General features: G+C 37.0%; 1 pseudogene; it reads right to left on the bottom strand.

Moving 5' to 3' along the window:
• Positions 1-17794: 17794 nt before the first annotated feature.
• Positions 17795-20435, bottom strand: LOC131754489 (cullin-4B pseudogene; annotated as a pseudogene).
• Positions 20436-20583: the final 148 nt, after the last annotated feature.

Genomic DNA, 20583 nt, shown 5'->3' with positions numbered 1-20583 from the left:
GATGTTGAAGTTAGCAAAGACTTTAAAATAATTATGATTAATATGCTTAAGAAAAGAGAGGAGAAAGATAAAATAGATGAGTAGAAGGAAATTTCAACAGAGATTTGGCATTTATGAAAGATTTAAGTGGGATTTTAAAACTAAAAAAAAGACTATATGAAGTTAAGAACTCAGTGGATGAAATAAGAGTCGGCTGAGCACAGGAAAGACCATAAGGGCTAGTAAATAGAAAGTATCCAAACTGAAGCACAGAGAGATAAAAAAAAATGCAAAACACAACAGAAAGTAAGAAACATGAGGGTTAGGTCATAGGGTTTAGATAAATGTAACAGTAATCACAGAAGGAGAGTAATAAGAGAACGAGGGAGAAGCAATATGAGAAGATAGAATGGCTGAGAATATTCCAAAATTTTATACAAATGGAATCATACAATATGTACTCTTTTTCCTTTTAACATCTTTATTGGAGTATAATTGCTTTACAATGGTGTGTTAGTTTCTGCTTTAGAACAAAGTGAATCAGCTATACATATACATATATCCCCACATCTCTTCCCTCTTGCAACTCCCTCCCACCCACCCTCCCTATTCCACCCCTCTAGGTGGTCACAAAGCACTGAGCTCATCTGCCTGTGCTATACAGTTACTTCCCACTAGCTATCTATTTTACATCTGGTAGTGTATATATGTCCATGCCACTCTCTCACTTTGTCCCAGCTTACCCTCCCCCCCCCCCATGTCCACAAGTCCATTCTCTAATAAGTCTGCATTTTTATTCCTGTCTGGCCCCCAGGTTCTTCATGACAAATTTTTTTTTTTTTTTTACATTCCATATATATGCATTAGCATACGGTATTTGTTTTTCTTTTTCTGACTTACTTGACTCTGTATGACCGACTCTAGGTCCATCCACCTCACTACAAATAAATCAATTTCATTTCTTTTTATGGCTGAGTAATATTCCATTGTATATATGTGCCACATCTTCTTTATCAATTCATCTGTCCATGGACATTTAGGTTGCTTCCATGTCCTGGCTATTGTAAACAGAGCTGCAATGAACATTGTGGTACATGACACTTTTTGAATTATGGTTTTCTCAGGGTATATGCCCAGTAGTGGGATTGCTGGGTCATATGGTAGTTCTATTTGTAGTTTTTAAAGTAACGTCCATACTGTTCTCTATAGTGGCTGTATCAATTTACATTCCTACCAACAGTGCAAGAGGGTTCCATTTTCTCCACACCCTCTCCAGCATGTATTGTTTCTAGATTTTTTGATGATGGCACAATTTACATTCCTACCAACAGTGCAAGAGGGTTCCATTTTCTCCACACCCTCTCCAGCATGTATTGTTTCTAGATTTTTTGATGATGGCCATTCTGACTGGTGTGAGATGATATCTCATTGGAGTTTTGATTTGCATTTCTCTAATGATTAATGTTGAGCATTCTTTCATGTGCTTGTTGGCAATCTGTATATCTTCTTTGGAGAAATGTCTATTTAGGTCTTCTGCCCATTTTTGGATTTGGCTGTTTGTTTTTCTGATATTGAGCTGCATGAGCTGCTTGTAGATTTTGGAGATTAATCCTTTGTCAGTTGCTTCATTTACAAATATTTTCTCCCATTCTGTGGATTGTTTTTTCATCTTGTTTATGGTTTCCTGTGCTGTGCAAAAGTTTTTCAGTTTCATTAGGTCCCATTTGTTTATTTTTGTTTTTATTTCCATTTCTCTAGGAGGTGGGTCAGAAAGGATCTTGCTGTGATTTATGTCATAGAGTGTCCTGCCTGTGTTTCTCTAAGAGGTTGATGGCATCTGGCCTTACATTTAGGTCTTTAATCCATTTTGACTTTATTTTTGTGTACGGTGTTAGGGAGTGTTCTAATTTCATTCTTCTACATTTAGCTGTCCAGTTTTCCCAGCACCACTTATTGAAAAGGCTGTCTTTTCTCCATTGTATATTCTTGCCTCCTTTATCAAAGATAAGGTGACCATATGTGCGTGGGTTTATTTCTGGGGTTTCTATCCTTTTCCATTAATCTATATTTCTGTTTTTGTGCCAGTACCATACTGTCTTGATTACTGTAGCTTTGTAGTATAGTCTGAAGTCAGGGAGCCTGATTCCTCCATCTTCTTTTTTCTTTCTCAAGATTGCTTTGGCTATTCGGGGTCTTTTGTGTTTCCATACAAATTGTAAAATTTTTTGTTCTAGTTCTGTGAAAAATGCCAGTGGTAGTTTATAGGGATTGCAATGAATCTGTAGATTGCTTTGGGTAGTAGAGTCATTTTCATAATGTTGATTCTTCCAATCCAAAAACAAGCTATATCTCTCCATCTATTTGTATTATGTTTAATTTCTTTAATCAGTGTCTTATAATTTTCTGCATACAGGTCTTTTGTCTCCTTAGGTAAGTTTATTCCTACATATTATATTCTTTCTGTTGCAGTGGTTAATCAGAGAGTTTTCTAAATTTCATTTTCAGATTTTTCATCATTAGTGTATAGGAATGCAAGAGATTTCTGTGCATTAATTTTGTATCCTGCTACTTTACCAGATTCATTGATTAGCTCTAGTAGTTTTCTGGTAGCATCCTTAGGATTCTCTATGTATAGTATCATGTCATCTGCAAACAGTGACAGCTTTACTTCTTTTCTGATTTGGATTCCTTTTATTTCTGTTTCTTCTTTGATTGCTGTGGCTAGAACTTCCAAAACTATTTTGAATAAGAGTGGTGAGAGTGGGCAACCTTTTCTTGTTCCTGATCTTAGTGCAAATGGTTTCAGTTTTTCACCATTGAGGGCGATGTTGGCTGTGGGTTTGTCATATGTGGCCTTTATTATGTTGAGGTAAGTTCCCTCTATGCCTACTTTCTGCAGGGTTTTTATGATAAATGGGTGTTGAATTTTGTCGAAAGCTTTCTCTGCATCTATTGAGATGATCATATGGTTTTTCTCCTTCAAATTGTTAATATGGTGTATTACATTGTTTGATCTGCATATATTGAAGAATCCTTGCATTCCTGGGGTAAACCCCACTTGATCATGGTGTATGATCCTTTTAATGTGCTATTGCATTCTGTTTGCTTGTATGTTGTTCAGGATTTTTGCATCTATGTTCATCAGTGATATTGGTCTGTAGTTTTCTTTCTTTGTGACTTCTTTGTCTGGTTTGGGTATCAGGGTGATGGTGGATTTGTAGAAAGAGTTTGGGAGTGTTCCTCCCTCTGCTATATTTTGGAAGAGTTTGAGAAGGATAGGTGTTAGCTCTTCTCTAAATGTTTGATAGAATTCACTTGTGAAGCCATCTGGTCCTGGGCTTTTGTGTGTTGGAAGATTTTTAATCACAGTTTCAATTTCAGTGCTTGTGATTGGCCTGTTCATATTTTCTATTTCTTCCTGGTCCAGTCTCGGAAGCCTGTTTATTTCTAAGAATTTGTCCATTTCTTCCAGGTTGTCCATTTTATTGACATACAGTTGCTTGTAGTAATCTCTAATAATCTTTTGTATTTCTGCAGTGTCCCTTGTTACTTCTCCTTTTTTATTTCTAATTCTATTGATTTGAGTCTTCTCCCTTTTTTTCCTTGATGAGTATGGTAATGCTTTTTTTTTTTTTGTGGTACATGGGCCTCTTACTGTTGTGGCCTCTCCCATTGTGGAGCACAGGCTCTGGACGCACAGGCTCAGCGGCCATGGCTCACGGACCTAGATGCTCTGCAGCATGTGGGATCTTCCCAGACCGGGGCATGAACCCATGTCCCCTGCATTGGCAGGCGGACTCTCAACCACTGCGCCACCAGGGAAGCCCTATGGTAATGCTTTATCAATTTTGTTTATCTTCTCAAAGAACCAGGTTTTAATTTTATTGATCTTTGCTATCATTTCCTTCATTTCTTTTTCATTTATTCCTGAACTGATCTTTATAATTTCTTTCCTTCTGCTAACTTTGGGGATTTTTTATTCTTTCTCTAATTGTTTTAGGTGCAAGGTAAGGTTGTTTATTTGAGATGTTTCTTGTTTCTTAAGGTAGGATTGTATTGCTATAAACTTCCCTCTTAGAACTGCTCTTGCTGCTTCCCATAGGTTTTGGGTTGTCGTGTTTCATTGTCATTTGTTTCTAGGTATTTTTTGATTTCTCCTTTGATTTCTTCAGTGACCTCTTGGTTAGTAAGTAGTGTATTGTTTAGCCTCCATGTGTTTGTATTTTTTACAGATATATTTCCTGTAATTGATATCTAATCTCTTAGCATTGCGGTCGGAAAAGATACTTGACACGATTTCAATTTTCTTAAATTTACCAAGACTAGATTTGTGACCCAAGATATGATCTATCCTGGAGAATGTTCCATGAGCACTTGAGAAAAATGTGTACTCTGTTGTTTTTGGATGGAATGTCCTATAAATATCAATTAAGTCTATCTTGTTTAATGTATCATTTAAAGCTTGCTTTTCCTTATTTATTTTCATTTTGGATGATCTGTCCATTGGTAAAAGTGGGTTGTTAAAGTCCCCTACTATGATTGTGTTACTGTCGATTTCCCCTTTTATGGCTGTTAGTTTTCGCCTTATGTATTGAGGTGCTCCTATGTTGGGTGCATAAATATTTACAATTGTTACATCTTCTTCTTGGATTGATCCCTTGATCATTATATAGTGTCCTTATTTGTCTTTTGTAATAGTCTTTGTTTTAAAGTCTATTTTGCCTAATATGACATTTGCTACTCCAGCTTTCTTCTGATTTCCATTTGCATGGAATATCTTTTTCCATCCCCTCACTTTCAGTCTGTATGTGACTCTAGGTCTGAAGTGGGTCTCTTGTAGACAGCATATATATGGTCTTGTTTTTGTATGCATTCAGCCAGTCTATGTCTTTTGGTTGGAGCACTTAATCCATTTACATCTAAGTAATTATCGATATGTATGTTCCTATTACCATTTTCTTAATTGTTTTGGGTTTATTAATGTAGGTCTTTTCCTTCTCTTGTGTTTCTTGCCTAGAGAAGTTCCTTTAGCATTTGTTTTAAAGATGGTTTGGTGTTGCTGGACTCTCTCAGCTTTTGCTTGTCTGTAAAGGTTTTCATTTCTCCGTCAAATCTGAATGAGATCCTTGCTGGATAGAGTAAACTTGGTTGTAGGTTTTTCCCTTTCATCACTTTAAGTACGTCCTGCTACTCCTTTTTGGCTTGCAGAGTTTCTGCTGAAAGATCATCTGTTAGCCTTATGGGGATTCCCTTGTATGTTATTTGCTGTATTTCCCTTGCTCTTTTAAAATTTTTTCTTTGTATTTAATTTTTGATATTTGATTAATATGTGTCTTGGAGTGTTTCTCCTTCTATTTATCCTGTATGGGACTCCCTGTGCTTCCTGGACTTGATTAACTATTTCCTTTCCCATATTAGGGAAGTTTTCAACTATAATCTCTTCAAATATTTTCTCAGTCACTTTCTTTTTCTATTCTTCTTCTGGGACCCTTATAATTCGAATGTTGGTGTGTTTAATGTTGTCCCAGAAGTCTCTGAGACTGTCCTCAATTCTTTTCATTCTGTTTTCTTTATTCTCATCTGCAGTAGTTATTTCCACTATTTTATCTTCCAGGTCCCTTTTCCATTCTTCTGCCTCAGTTATTCTGCTATTGATCCTTTCTAGAGAATTTTAATTTCATTTATTGTGTTTTTCATCATTGTTTGTTTGCTCTTCAGTTCTTCTAGGCCTTTGTTAAACATTTCTTGTATTTTCTCCATTCTATTTCCAAGATTTTGGATCATCTTTACTATCATTATTCTGAATTCTTTTTCAGGTAGACTGCCTAATTCCTCTTCATTTGTTAGGTCTGGTGAGTTTTTACCTTGTTCCTTCATCTGCTGTGTTTTTCTCTGTCTTCTCATTTTGCTTAACTTACTGTGTTTGGGGTCTCCTTTTCTCAGGCTGCAGGTTCGTAGTTCCCATTGTTTTTGGTGTCAGCCCCCAGTGGCTAAGGTGGTTCTGTGGGTTGTGTAGGCTTCCTGGTGCAGGGGACTAGTGCCTGTGTTCTGGTGGATGAGGCTGGATGTTGTCTTTCTGGTCGGAAGGTCCATGTCTGGTGGTGTGTTTTGGGGTGTCTGTGACCTTATTATGGTTTAAGGCAGCCTCTCTGCTAATGAGTGGGCTTTTGTTCCTGTCTTGCTGGTTGTTGGGCACAGGGTGTCCAGCACTGTAGCTTGCTGGTCGTTAAGTGGAGCTGGTTCTTGGAGTTGAGATGGGAAACTCTTGGAGATTTTTGCTGTTTGATATTACATGGAGCTGAGAGGTCTCTGGTGGACCAATGTCCTGAACTTGGCTCTCCCACCTCAGAGGCACAGCCCTGATGCCTGGCTGGAGCACCAAGAGCCTGTCATCCACACTTCTCAGAATAAAAGGGAGAAAGAAAGAAAGAGATAAAATAAAATAAAATGAAATAAAATAAAGTTATTAAAATAAAAAATAATTATTAAAAAAATTTAAAAATAATAAAAAAGAAAGAAGAGAGCAACCATACCAAAAAACAAATCCACCAATGATAACAAGAGCTAACAACTATACTAAAAAAAAAAGAATCTGACAGAACCTTAGGACAAATGGCAAAAGCAAAGCTATACAGACCAAATGACACACAGAAGCATACACATACACACTCACAAAAAGAGAAAAAGGGGAAAAAAAAAAATATATATATATATATCGTTGCTCCCAAAGTCCACCTCCTCAATTTGGGATGGTTCGTTGTCTATTCAGGTATTCCACAGATGCAGGGTACATCAAGCTGATTGTGGAGATTTAATCTGCTGCCCTGAGGCTGCTGGGAGAAATTTCTCTTTCTCTTCTTTGTTCGCACAGCTCCTGGGGTTCAGCTTTGGATTTGGCCCCGCCTCTTCAAGTAGGTTGCCTGAGGGCGTCTGTTCTTCACTCAGACAGAACAGGGCTAAAGGAGCAGCTGATTCGGGGGTTCTGGCTCACTCAGGCCAGGGAGACAGTGGGGTATGGATGTGGGGCAAGCCTGTAGTGGCACAGGCCATCGTGACATTGTAACAGCCTGAGGTGTGCCATGCATTCTCTCGGGGAAGTTGTGCCTGGATCACGGGACCCTGGCAGTGGTGGGCTGCACAGGTTCCTGGGAGGGGAGGTGTGGACAGTGACCTGTGCTTGCACACAGGCTTCTTGGTGGCTGCAGCAGCATCCTTAGCATCTCATGCCCATCTCTGGGGTTCACACTGATAGCCACGGCTCGCGCCAGTCTCTGGAGCTCCTTTAAGTGGTGCTCTTAATCTTCTCTCCTAGCACACCAGGAAACAAAGAGGCAAGAAAAAGATATACATGTAGTATATCTTGCCTCTTCAGCAACTCCAGACTTTATCCTGGACTCCCTCCCAGCTAGCTGTGGCCCACTAGCCCCTTCAGGCTGTGTTCGCACAGCCAACCCCAGTCCTCTCCCTGGGATCTGACCTCTGAAGCCCGAGCCTCAGCTCCCAGCCCCCGCACATCCCGGCGGGTGAGCAGACAATCCTCTCGGGCTAGTGAGTGCTGGTCGGCACCGATCCTCCACGGGAATCTCTCCACTTTGCCCTCTGCTCCCCTGTTGCTGTGCTCTCCTCTGTGGCTCCGAAGCTCCCCCTCTGCCACCTGCCATATCCACCCACGAAGGGGCTTCCTAGTGTGTGGAAACCTTTCCTCCTTCACAGCTCACTCCCACTGGTGCAAGTCCTGTCCCTATTCTTTTGTCTGTGTTTTTTCTTTTTTCATTTGCCCTACCCAGGTACGTGGGGAGTTTCTTGCCTTTTGAGAGGTCTGAGGTCTTCTGCCAGCATTCAGTAGGTGCTCTGTAGGAGTAGTTCCACATGTAGATGTATTTCTGATGTATCTGTGGGGAGGAAGGTGATCTCCACGTCTTACTCTTTGGCCATCTTGAAGTATACCCCAGTATATATTTTTGTTTTTCACTAATCAGCCAATGGCATTTTAAGAAAGAAAATTAAGAGAGAAGAAAATGTCTTTAAATTTATCCACAATATTTACTCTTTCTAGAACTTTTCTCCTCTGATAATTTGGAATTTACATCTGTTATAATATTCTTTCATCCTGAAAACTTCACATTACATTTATGGTAGTGTAGAAATGCAGGCAAAAAATTCTCTCTGCTTTTATTTTCCTGAAGATTTTGACTTACATTTTAATTTGATACAGAATTTAAGACTACTTTTTTTCTCTGGAAACCTGTTTCTCATTCCATATTGTTGGACCTTATTTTACTTCTACTGAGAAGTCAGTAGTGATTCTTATCTTTTGTCCCCTGTATCTAACATGTCTCATTTCTCTGGCTACTTTTAGTTTTAAACAATTTAATCATGAATGCCTTTGAGTGTTTTCCTTCATATCAATATTTCTCCTGCTTCCAGAGATGTCAAATACCTTATTTTTTCATTGTTGAAATGATTCTTACCTAGACTGCTCCCAGCCTTCTTCTTACAAATGAACTGTCAGAAACATTCTCTTTCATGTCTCCATGGGCACTTGCAAAAGAGTTTCTTTGAGGTATATAGCCAAATATGTCCTTAGTATGTCATAAATATGTAAATCCTTAATTTAATGCCAAGTTAAGAGATCCCAGAAAGTATGGGTTATTTTCACTCCCACATGCCATGGATGCTAGCTCCCACTGTCCCAATCCTCATCAGTATGCAGTGTTATCCATCTTCTTAATTTTTCTCATCTGATCGGTAAGAAGTATTATCTCTTTTTTCTTATATTTGTATTTATCTGATTACTAGCAAGATTATGAATTTCTTCATACAGCTTTAGATTTTTGGATCTATCCTTTGTAGATTCTTTATTTACACAATTTAACAAATTATTTATCACATTTTCTGTCTTCTTCCTCTGTGATTTACAGGTATTCCTGTGTAGGTATTAATCCCTTGATATCATTAGGCTTTGAAAATATCTTCCCATCATGTCAGACATCTGCTGTCTTTGTCTATAGTGCCCTTAATTTAGCATAGATACTTAAGGTTGTCAAATTAATTTTCCCCATACAGTTTATACTTTGGGGTCTTATTAAGAAATCCTTTGCACTCCAATATCACAAAGACATTATCCTGAGTTTTTATTTGTATGTGTTTTCCTATAGAGTGAGCCAGTTTTCCTCAAGAACCCCTCCTTTTCAACTAATATGTGATTCCACCCGTTTTTAGTCAGGACTTTGGCAAGGAACACAAGGCAGATTCAGATGACATTCTGAAGAAAATCAAATGAAGAAAACGTTTATTTAAGAATTATTGGTCATTTTCACAATGTTGATTCTTAAAACCAAAGAGCATGGTATATCTGCTTGTATATTTCATCAGTGTCTTATAGTTTTCTGCATCAAGGTCTTTTGTCTCTTTAGGTAGGTTTATTCCTAGGTATTTTATTCTTTTGGTTGCAGTGGTAAATGGGTGTGTTTCCTTAATTTCTCTTTCAGATTTTTCATCGTTAGTGTATAGGAATGCAAGAGATTTCTGTGCATTAATTTTGTATCCTGCTACTTTATCAGATTCATTGATTAGCTCTAGTAGCTTTCTGGTAGCATTTTTAGGATTCTCTATGTATAGTATCATATCATCTGCAAACAGTGACAGTTTTACTTCTTCTTTTCTGATTTGGATTCCTTTTATTTCCTTTTCTTCTCTGATTGCTATGGCTAAAACTTCCAAAACTATTTTGAATAATAGTGGTGAGAGTGGACAACCTTGTCTTTTTCCTGATCTTAGAGGAAATGGTTTCAGTTTTTCACCACTGAGGATGATGTTGGCTGTGGGTTTGTCATATATGGCCTTTATTATGATTAGGTAGGTTCCCTCTATGCCTACTTTCTGGAGAGTTTTTATGATAAATGGGTGTTGAATTTTGTCAGAAGCTTTTTCTGCATCTTTGAGATTATCATATGGTTTTTCTCCTTCAATTTGTTAATATGGTGTATCACATTGTTTGATCTGCATATATTGAAGAATCCTTGCATTCCTGGGATAAACCCGACTTGATCGTGGTGTATGATCCTTTTAATGTGCTGTTGGATTCTGTTTGCTAGTATTTTGTTGAGGATTTTTGCATCTATGTTCATCAGTGATATTGGCTTATAGTTTTCTTTTTTTGAGACATATTTGTCTGGTTTTGGTATCAGGGTGATGGTGGCCTTGTAAAATGAGTTTGGGAGTGTTCCTCCCTCTGCTTCATAATTTGGAAGAGTGTGAAAGGATAGGTTTTAGCTCTTCCATAAAAGTTTGATAGAATTCACCTGTGAAGCCATCTGGTCCTGGACTTTTGTTTATTGGAAGATTTTAAATCACAGTTTCAATTTCAGTCCTTGTGATTGGTCTGTTCATATTTTCTATTTCTTCCTGGTTCAGTCTTGGAAGGTTGTACTTTTCTAAGAATTTGTCCATTTCTTCCAGAGAAAACTGGACAGCTACATGTAAAAGAATGAAATTAGAACACTTCCTAGCACCATACACAAAAATAAACTCAGAATGGATTAAAGACCGAAATGTAAGGCCAGACACTTAAAACTCTTAGAGGAAAACATAGGCAGAATAGTCTATGACATAAATCATAGCAAGATCCCATTTGACCCATCTCCTAGAGAAATGGAAATAGAAACAAAAAGAAGCAAATGGGACCTAATGAAACTTAAAAGCTTTTTCACAGCAGAGGGAACCATAAACAAGATGAAAAGACAACCCTCAGAGTGGGAGAAAATATTTGCAAATGAAGCAACTGACAAAGGATTAATCTCCAAAAGGTACAGGCAGCTCAATATCAAAAAAACAAAAAACCCAGTCCAAAAATGGGCAGAAGACCTAAATAGACATTTCTTCAGAGAAGATATACAGCTTGCTAACAAACACATGAAAGGATGCTCAACATCACTCACCATTAGAGAAATGCAAATCAAAACTACAACGAAGTATCACCTCACACCAGTCAGAATGTCCATCATCAAAAAATCTACAGACAATAAATGCTGGAGAGGGTGTGGATAAAAGGGAACACTCTTGCACTGCTGGTGGGAATGTGAATTGGTACAGCCACTATGGAGAACAGTATGGAGGTTCCTTCAAAATTAAAAACAGAACTACCATATGACCCAGCAATCCCCCTACTGGGCATATACCCTGAGAAAACCATAATTCAAGAAGAGTCATGTACCACAATGTTCATTTCAGCACTATTCACAATAGGCAGGACATGGAAGCAACCTAAGTGTCCATCGACAGATGAATGCATAAAGAAGATGTGGCACATATATACAATGGAATATTACTCAGCCATAAAAAGAAATGAAATTGAGTTATTTGTAGTGAGGTGGATGGACCTAGAGTGTGCCATACAGAGTGAAGTAAGTCAGAAAGAGAAAAACAAATACCGTATGCTAACACATATATATGGAATCTAAAAAAAGTGTTTCTGATGAACCTAGGGGCAGGACAGGAATAAAGATGCAGATGTAGCGAATGGACTTGAGAACATGGGTAGGGGGAAGTGTAAACTGGGATGAAGTGAGAGTGTAGCATTGACGTATATACACTACCAAATGTAAAACTGATAACTAGTGGGAAGCTTCTGCATAGCACAGGGAGATTAACTAGGTGCTTTGTGGTGACCTAGAGGGGTGGGATAAGGAGTGTAGGAGGGAGATGCAAGAGGGAGGGGATATGGGGATATATGTAAACATATAGCTGATTCACTTTGTTATACAGCAGAAACTAACATAACAATGTAGAGAAATTATATTCCAATAAAGATGTTAAAAAAAAGGAAGGTGATTGGAATTAAATGAGCCAACAAGATCCTTAAGGTCTGTCTACAGTGGGAACTTTTCACTCCTCAGCGTTAATGACAAAGGTTGAAAAAGAGTGTCGCCAGAGCCTTGGCGATCCAGAGCCCTGGGTGATGGGGCATGCACAAGAGCTATAGTTGTAGGGGGATGAACCCATTGATGATGTGTGGCAACAAAACAGGAAGCGAGCAAGGAAAGAGATACTTTGGCCTCTTTTTCTTCCCATCCTTCAGTCTTCCACTGATGACTCTCATAGACCAGAAGAGAAGGGGCCCCAGGTGACAGACTTGGTAGAGGTCAGCCCTGCAAGCTACCAAGTAAGGAAAAGAAGGAGAGAATGGATCTGAAGGGACAAATAGAGAAAGACCTACATACACCACTTATATCAAATACCACATTTATCTCGACTCTCTAATCTGTTCCATTTGGATTTGTCTTTTTTGCACCAATACCACTCTGTGTTTTTTTGTTTGTTTGTTTGTTTTTTACTATGGCTTTATTATATAAGTTAATATCTGGTACAGTGAATTTAAAACCTTTCTCTTTATTGTTTTATAATTATCTTAGTTATTAGTAACTGTTAATTTTTCCACACAATTTTGAGATTAAACTACCCTATTGCTCCTAATATTCTGCTAACATTGTATTAGAATTTTATGGTCTATAGAGTAATATGAAGGCAAATTTCATCTTTAAAATGCTAATATTTTCCTCCTCCATGAACATGATATTGTTATCCAGTTGCTTAGGTTTAGGAAAATCTTCTTAAAATTCCAAAGAGATCTCACACATTTTTTAAGTTAACTTAATCTGGAGAAAAGGAGTACTATTTTTTCAAATTTATTTGTATTTGCCTGTTTTCTTATTACTTTCCAAGTAAATTATGTCATCCATGTTTGTTCATTTTTCTCCTTCCTTTCTCATACTTGTGCTACACTGCCAGCTTTATTTTCTTATTGTGTTAGATAAAAACCTTTAATTATTTAGATTTAAAGAGAAAGATTACAAAGATTTTTTTCTCATTAAAATGTTTATGGAGATTTTTATTGACAGTCTTTATCAAAATAAGGAAGATCCTTCCTATTTCCATTTTCAAAGACTATAATCACAATATTCCTTGATATAATATTCTTAAGACATTACAGTGTAATTTCTCCTTCATAGATAGTTTAAATTGATCCAGATTATATGATACATAACAAACACTGTTTCATGCTTTACTTTCAAGGAGAGGCAAGTCAAGTTGAAACCTATTCTTGCTTAGGAATTGTTGATTCCTGATGGTAAAAATGAGTTTGAACAAGCAGTCCTACACAATGGGTGAAGTTGCCACCTTCACATTTCTCTTGTGAGGGGAAATTATATTAGACTTGAAAAATAAGCAGTTGCAGGCAGGCATCCATTGGGGTGCTTACATAAGGTCCTGCTGGTTGCTATGTGATGCTAGCACATCTGCTAGTGGTTTCTGTGACAGCAGGAACCCAGCTGATCCATGCACAGATCTACAAAGCATTTGAATGAGGTTCTTTCTGAAGGACCTGGAGTCCTTCTTAGACCCATGCTCTGTTCTCTGGGAACAAGTAAATGGGAAAATTTGAGATGCATTTATTCATTCCATCTCTTTCATTACTCCTTTGCTTTGAGCTGCATAGAATACTATCCAATGCTCTTGACCTTATGTTCTTTTTATTCTGTCTGGGTTTTGTTTTGTTTTGTTTGTTTGTTTGTCTTTTTTGGGGGAGCAAGGGTGGTTTTTGCTCCTTTTTCATTTCTTTCCTTACAGAGCAGTTAGCTTTAGAAGTTAAGAAAAGTAATATGTAATATGTATGGTAGGTCTCTATTACTTTAAAGAGTAGACTTCCTTCAACTTTCATTAGAAAGGAGGTAATAAACAGAAATAGTTATACATGTGCCAAGTAGCAACAAGTATATGCTACTCATTCCTTTAGATTGATGATAATAGTAAAAAATATTGCCTATGTTCAAGATATCCCTAAAATAGAGTAAACTAATTGTTCCATTTCTAGATAGAGTAGAAGCCAAGATTATGCCCTAAGGAAATAAAATAACTGAGAATTTAACCAAAAATTTAATGAGTTGATTGATTTTATATGTACATATGTGTATATATGTTTGTATACATATTAATATGTTTCATTACTTTATAAATCATGAATATAAATCTCCCACACATATAAGATATAATTTCAGTTATTTTTAGCCCATATGTGTATGTTTAAGGATGGGTGAGATACATTCAAAATACAGTATCTGGAAGGAACCTAGGTCTTTAAACAATTTTGAGAAGCTGGCTTACCATTCTTGAGATGCTTGCCTTTGGTCTTTCATCTTGTTTAAGAAAACTTTAAAGATAAATATTGAATTAGTATAAATATTATGTATAATATATTTGTATTATAAAGAATAACAATAAACTGAACAACCATGTAACTGCAACCCATTTAAGAAAAAAAAGGCATGTAAATTAAACGAGGTAAAAGAAGAACAAAGTTGGTTTCCAAGGCTGGTGGGACAGCTTCATAAACTTAAGGAACCAAGCTTCTTCTATTTTACTTGCTGCTCTATCTTCAGCCTCTTCCACTTCAAAGTCCGAGTTCTATCTGAGGTATAGCCATAGGATGGCCTTCAGTCTGGCTCCAAGGAGGAAGGGAAGGTGTGCCTCCTGAATTTAGGGATTGAAGAAAATTCTTTACAGTTCTGTTTATATTGCATTTACCAGAAATCAGTCCTATAGTCTCACCTGGCTGCAAGGAATCTGAAAATTGTAATCTTTGAGTTGTCCAAGTTATCTCATAAACACTGGATGTTCTTTCTAAGTAAGGAAGAAAGAATTGTCTCTGTTAAGAGACAACTAGCAACTTGTATGGCAAGGAGTAATTAATATATTTTAGCTCTAGTTGTTGTAAATGTCTTCTTCTTTATCAGGGCTTATCATTTTACTCTCTTTATAATGTCTTTAGATATAAACATTATTAAATTTAATGGAGTTGAATTTAACATTTGCCATTGACATTTTATTCATAGGAATAAAAGGACTTTGTTCATATTTCAATTTCATGAAAAGTTTGCTGTTATAAAATGGTCTAACATTTGCATAGCTTTGGCTTTCACGAAGGATTAATCTTTGTTAATTTGATCCATTCGGGACACATTTGTGCATGGTGTGAAGTGGAGATTCTAAGGCTCTGCTTTTCCTGTGAAGTTGTTTCAGCACCATTCACAGAACAGTAATTCTTTCTTCATTGATTTGCAATCCTAGTCCTATTATGGATCAGGTTTCCATGTGTTAGGGTATGATATTGGGATCTCCATTTTGTTGATTTGTCTATTTGTCTATATCAACACTAACTTCACAATTCTTTCAATTAGAGTAGCTTTATAATTAAGTCTTGATATCATTTAATTTAGGTTTTCTCACATTATTTTTCTTCTTCAGAAGAATCTTTGCTCTTTTTGACCCATTACTGTTCTATGTATGTTTTAGAGTCATCCTTTTAAGATTCATAATATGAAACAAAACAACAAAAAAAAGTCAAAATTTTGACTGAAAGAGCATTGACTCTACAGAATATTTTGAATAGACTTGACTTTTTAATTTAAAAAAATTAAGTATTATTCAGAAAATATTTTTTGTATTAAAAACTCAAAAGAACATATGGTTAAAATATTATGAATTATGTGATTTAAACAAATTGATTAATAAAAAATCAGTTATTAACATTATGTTTGTGAAATTGTTTGCTGGATGTTGATGTTATTTGGGCTTGTATGTTTTTTTGTTTGTTTGTTTGTTTTTAAATAAAAGTTTTATTGGAGAAAAATAGAACCACCACTTACACAGGGAAAAGAGCACAAAAATTCAACTGATACAGAACTGAAAGTCACAATTATCCAATGTTGTTTGTGATTACTTTTCAATTTCTTAAACAGCTCCCCTCAATTTGTTTAACAGTCTCACCAATTTTTTCAGCTGAAATTAGCATCAAGTTTTCAAAAAATTAAGAGCCTCAGGAAAGGGACCAGCTTTCAAGATAACAAAGGTGACACCAAGAGTCTCCTAATAGTACCAGTTCTACCTAAAAATTCCTTAAGAGTAATTATCGAGTCTGGTGGAACAGTCTACGTATCACACAGACCATCAGGGATGAGTTAGAACATTGACTTAGATGGTCCAGTATGGAGAGAGGGCAAACAAAATAGAGGCATTTCCTTGTCGGATAAGCTCATGTAAGGAAACCAGGGAGGTGCTAAGAAAATACAGGCAATGGCTGCTCAAAAATAGTTAGGGAGGCATTCTAAATACCACATATTGTTGGACAACAGTGTGTAAGTTGATGCAATTATAAAGAAAACAGGCAACTTTAAAAACAAATAGCTGGTCACAGTTCTTTGAGAACTCAAGAAAACAATCAATAAGCAAACACAAGAGCCAAAGTCTCAGTAGAGGGTTAGGACCTAGGTATTCTTCCTAATGGTTCCAAATAGTTAAGGAAATACACTGTTGCAAAAAGCATTAAAGCAGTTCTGATTTTTTAAAAAATCAAAACAAAATTTCTGCTTCTCCTCCAAGATCAATTCCCTTCAAAGCTTCAAGGAAAAACAAACAAGGAAGCAAAACAAAACCCAAAACCCCAAAACAAAAAACCACTGATGGTAAAAGAGAAGACTTCTACTCACATTATCTATTTGAAAAACAATACTTTTGCTATTTTTTATGTATGAACAATCCTAGGACATTCCCCTGAAAAGTAGGTGTCCAGTGGCTATGAGAACTCCTTATCTTCAATCAAGTTTGAAAGGAATAAGATCAGCATAATACAGAATTTGAAATTCCCAACTAGGAGGTGTGTGGGGGAAATGAGGAAGGATCTAGTTCTATCTAGGGCTTTAGGAAGTTAAACTAAGGATGATAGGAAATGCTTATTTCCTATCAAAAAGGAGAGTTGAGGTGCTTCCAAAAAAAACTTTGGTAGAGAAAATAGGAATGCTAAACAGGAAGCCTGTAACAATCTACAACTGGTCCAAGTTAAAGCCAAAACTGTCCAAACAACATAAAAGTCTAAAGGAAGTTGAAAACTAGTTTATGAATTTTTGCTCTTGTAAAAAGTTACAAAACACGTGGGTTTTGTTCTCTTTTGTGATATTCATATTATATTCATTTTTAATATGAAGAAAAAGTTGGATTTTTCTCTCCTGCCATGTTCTTCTAGTACAACTGACCAGCAATTTTCTATTTCAGCTATTTTTATAAGTACCTGTTAATCAGCACAGTAAACTCAGGGCTGAACCATATACACACATCCCATGGGAACATTTTAGGATGTGTGTATACAAGACCATGTAAGCAACTGTCCCTCTGCTTGAAAACTTGTTTCCAAATAAAAATTTTAAAAACATCCCTTTTAGTGTAACAGAACATTAATTACTAAAATATCAGTAACTATGACAACTTACTCTTCTCTTCAAGGGAAATCACAAAACAGATGAACAACCAAGTCCAGAGTGGTTTTGCTATTTGATAAATACATCCAGAATTCTGTACAGTAAATAAAGTTTGCATGCAGTTTAAGTATCTTTAAATGACATTTTAAGCAAATAAACCTTTTGCTTCATAATTAATGGTGTATAAGAACCTCCCATCCTCTTTTTTTTTTTTAATAGCCATAGGGCCCTTTTCCCCAGTTCCAAATAGTATTCATGAAGACCAGGTACTTTCTTAAGAGTTTTCTGCACATCATAGTAAATAACATGCAAAGAGTTCAACAACATTCTTCTTAAAGGTAAGTATTACTCTTTAAATGGGCATGTTAACCACTGAAAAGTCACTCAACTAATTCCATTACACTGATTCATTTAGTCATTGGTAGTAATAAAAGAAGTCAAATAATAACAGGTTACTTTATCCACTGGCTACTGCTTATGACACCAGATGCTCCAAGGCCAACATTTTATGCAATATAATTGTACTGGTTTGGATTTTATTTATCTCTTTCCATGTAGCCCCGGTCAATTAAGGATTCTATTCTCTTCTTAAGATCTGCAGGCTTTACTGGAAATTTGAACTGGTTGTACACTTCTGAAACAAGGAGATTGTGGCTAAGTGTCTTTCTTTTCTTCATAATTTGAACAATTGCAGCATCAATTTGATACTGTCTGTCTTGAAATACTTTTTCTGTAGTACTTGCTTGTTCCTCAACCATTTCTTTCATCTTAATTTGATTGATCTTTATCCTGAAAAGTTTGTGCTTGAAATCATCATTACAAATGAACTTGTCACCATCTTCTATAGCTTTACCCTTTGTATTTTTCATCAGAACTCTAGCTTTGCCACAGGCCAATGACTGCAGTGTTCTCCTTAACTCTCCAGCCTCTATTCCCATAGCCTGCTTGATCTCTTCTAAACTTAACTCCTCTCCCTCATTAAACATAAGCAGCACAAGTGTTTGAAAAATAGAGAACTGGAGTTCCTTTTTACCCTCTTTAAATTCTGCCTTTAGCACACAGTGTCCTAGGGTTGACTGCCACTGAAGTTTCCTGCCACTATGTTTGCCTAGGTAAAAGGTCTTGAAAATCTCCTGAAGTTTTACCATCTCTGGTGGTAAATGAACTTCCATAGGCACATATGTTGGCCAGTAACCCATCGTCAGGATATTCACAGTTAATTCAATATTCCCAGGTACATTCTGGTTCTGCATATACTGTTTGAATTGAATCATGATGTCTTTAGAAAGTTCCATGTCTTTAAACATTCCTTCAAGTTCGCTGGTGAAAGCAGCTCCACATTCATGTTTAAGTTTGGACAGCATTGGTTTTTCAGCATCCACAGATGCGCTCTTCCCAATTAACAGGCGCTTGGCTAAATCTTTCTTATAGAAGGCCTCAAAAACATCCTTGCCATAGATGAATCTAAATATAATCATACTCTTAGTCAAGATTTTCTCAAGTTCTTCATCTGTAGCTTCTTTGTTGCCTGAGAGAAGCTTTGAATCTGAATACTTAGATATAAGTTCAGCAGGTTTGTTTGATCTTTTGTTAATGAATGTTTCAAATGCTTCTTTCATGGCATTGATAAGTTTTTCATTCTCCAGGAAACAGTATCAATTATATGGTCAACCTTATCTTTAAAAGCAATTCTTGAACCATGGTTTTATCCTTTTCAGGATTAATTACAATAGTGCTAGCAAATGCCTTAATGTATTAAATCCATTGCTGCAAGAGAACCTGAATGCCACCTCGAACTCTACTGAAGAGCTGATACAGGTGAGATAAATCTTGAATTCGGTTTTCATCAAGGAATTTATCTAAATCTTTCTGAAGAATCGCTGTTAAGTGTTCACCTAGAAGTTGTTTTTCCACAGTAGCAATTAATGACTTTTGGGTGGTCTGATCTAAGTAAGTAATAAGTCTGTCTGCTTCCTCTTCTAGACATTTGTTAAAGATGATGAAGATATTCAGGAACCTCTCTTTCTTGCATTAATTTTTGGCCTTCAGCTGCATAGGGTTGGTTAGTTTCTTCCAAAATTCGTTGTTCAAAAGAATCCTGATAAATTTCCAAATCAGAGAGCATGCTTAAAAGGCTTCGGAGTAAACTTCTATCAATTGCTTCACTATTCCTTTCCCAAATGGAGGGTAGCATTGAATTTTGAAGAACGTTAAGTCTCATCCAGAAATTAAAAAATGCTCCAGATCATGATCATTTGTCTGCAATGGTTTTGCCAACATCTATCGATCTTCTTTAGAAAAAGAACTCAATCCAATGAACCCTCTCTGAACTGATGAATTTGTGCTTTGATGTGATCTTTACAAATCTGTCTCAGCTGTTGGTACAAGTTTGCCGAAATCTTGTAAGAACAGAGATTTTCCACAGCCTGATAGAGTTCTTCTAAATTGTTCTTAATTGAAGTACTATTCTGGATTAGCTTCCACTGCTTTTTTCAGTTTCTGCCATGTTTCATCTGTGTAGCTTTCTGGTAATTTAGGCTTATCTTTAAAGTTCTTGGTCACTAACTTCTTAGCAGAGCCAGGCTTGCTGTTAACAAAGCTAGAGACGGTGGTAGAAGATTTGGCTAGGCCGTTTGCGTGATGCACCAAAGCCACAGAAGAGATTAATATACTCTCATTTTTAAGTTGCTGCTGCTGAGATGTTGCAGCAGTTGGTGAAGATGAGGAGGAGGAGGAGGATTCCTCAGCCATCTTTGCATCAAACTCTGCAAACTCCTGGGTGTCTTCAAAATGCAGCTTCTTCTGTATCTGTACATGGCTGGGAGCAGCCGCAGAAACCCCCAGGCAGGAGAAGGACGAGGTTGAAGGGGATGCCGAATCCCTGGGTTGTAAAGGAGTGGAAGAGGAGGGAGAGGTGGAATCAAAGTCTTCTCTGTCGTTACTACTGTTACTGCCGCTACTACTGCTGCTGCTGCTGTTTAACTTTCTCTTCTTGGCAGAGGTGAGTGGTGGTGCTGGTATTACCATCAGTGGCAGATCTGACCTCCCGAGCAGCAGCAGCTGAGAGACTGGGGGAAGAAAAACCTGTTGGAAACATGAAAATAGCGGGGTCAACAGGCAGATGAGCATCAAAAACCTACGTTTATATGCCTGCGTGCGTGTAGGAGAGAAGGTGGCAATGCTAGAGCGGGAAGGGAAGAAAGAGATGAGAAACACAGAAGAGGAGAAGAAAAGTGAAAGGGGCGCTCCACCTCCACCGGGGGAATGGGAGGGTTTGGGGAGGAGGATAGGCTGA

This window comes from Kogia breviceps, chromosome 1 (assembly GCF_026419965.1).
Source record: "Kogia breviceps isolate mKogBre1 chromosome 1, mKogBre1 haplotype 1, whole genome shotgun sequence".
NCBI classification, from domain to species: Eukaryota; Metazoa; Chordata; class Mammalia; order Artiodactyla; family Physeteridae; genus Kogia; species Kogia breviceps.
The sequence above is the reverse complement of the archived record's forward strand: the minus strand, read 5'-3'. Positions and strand labels throughout refer to the sequence as shown.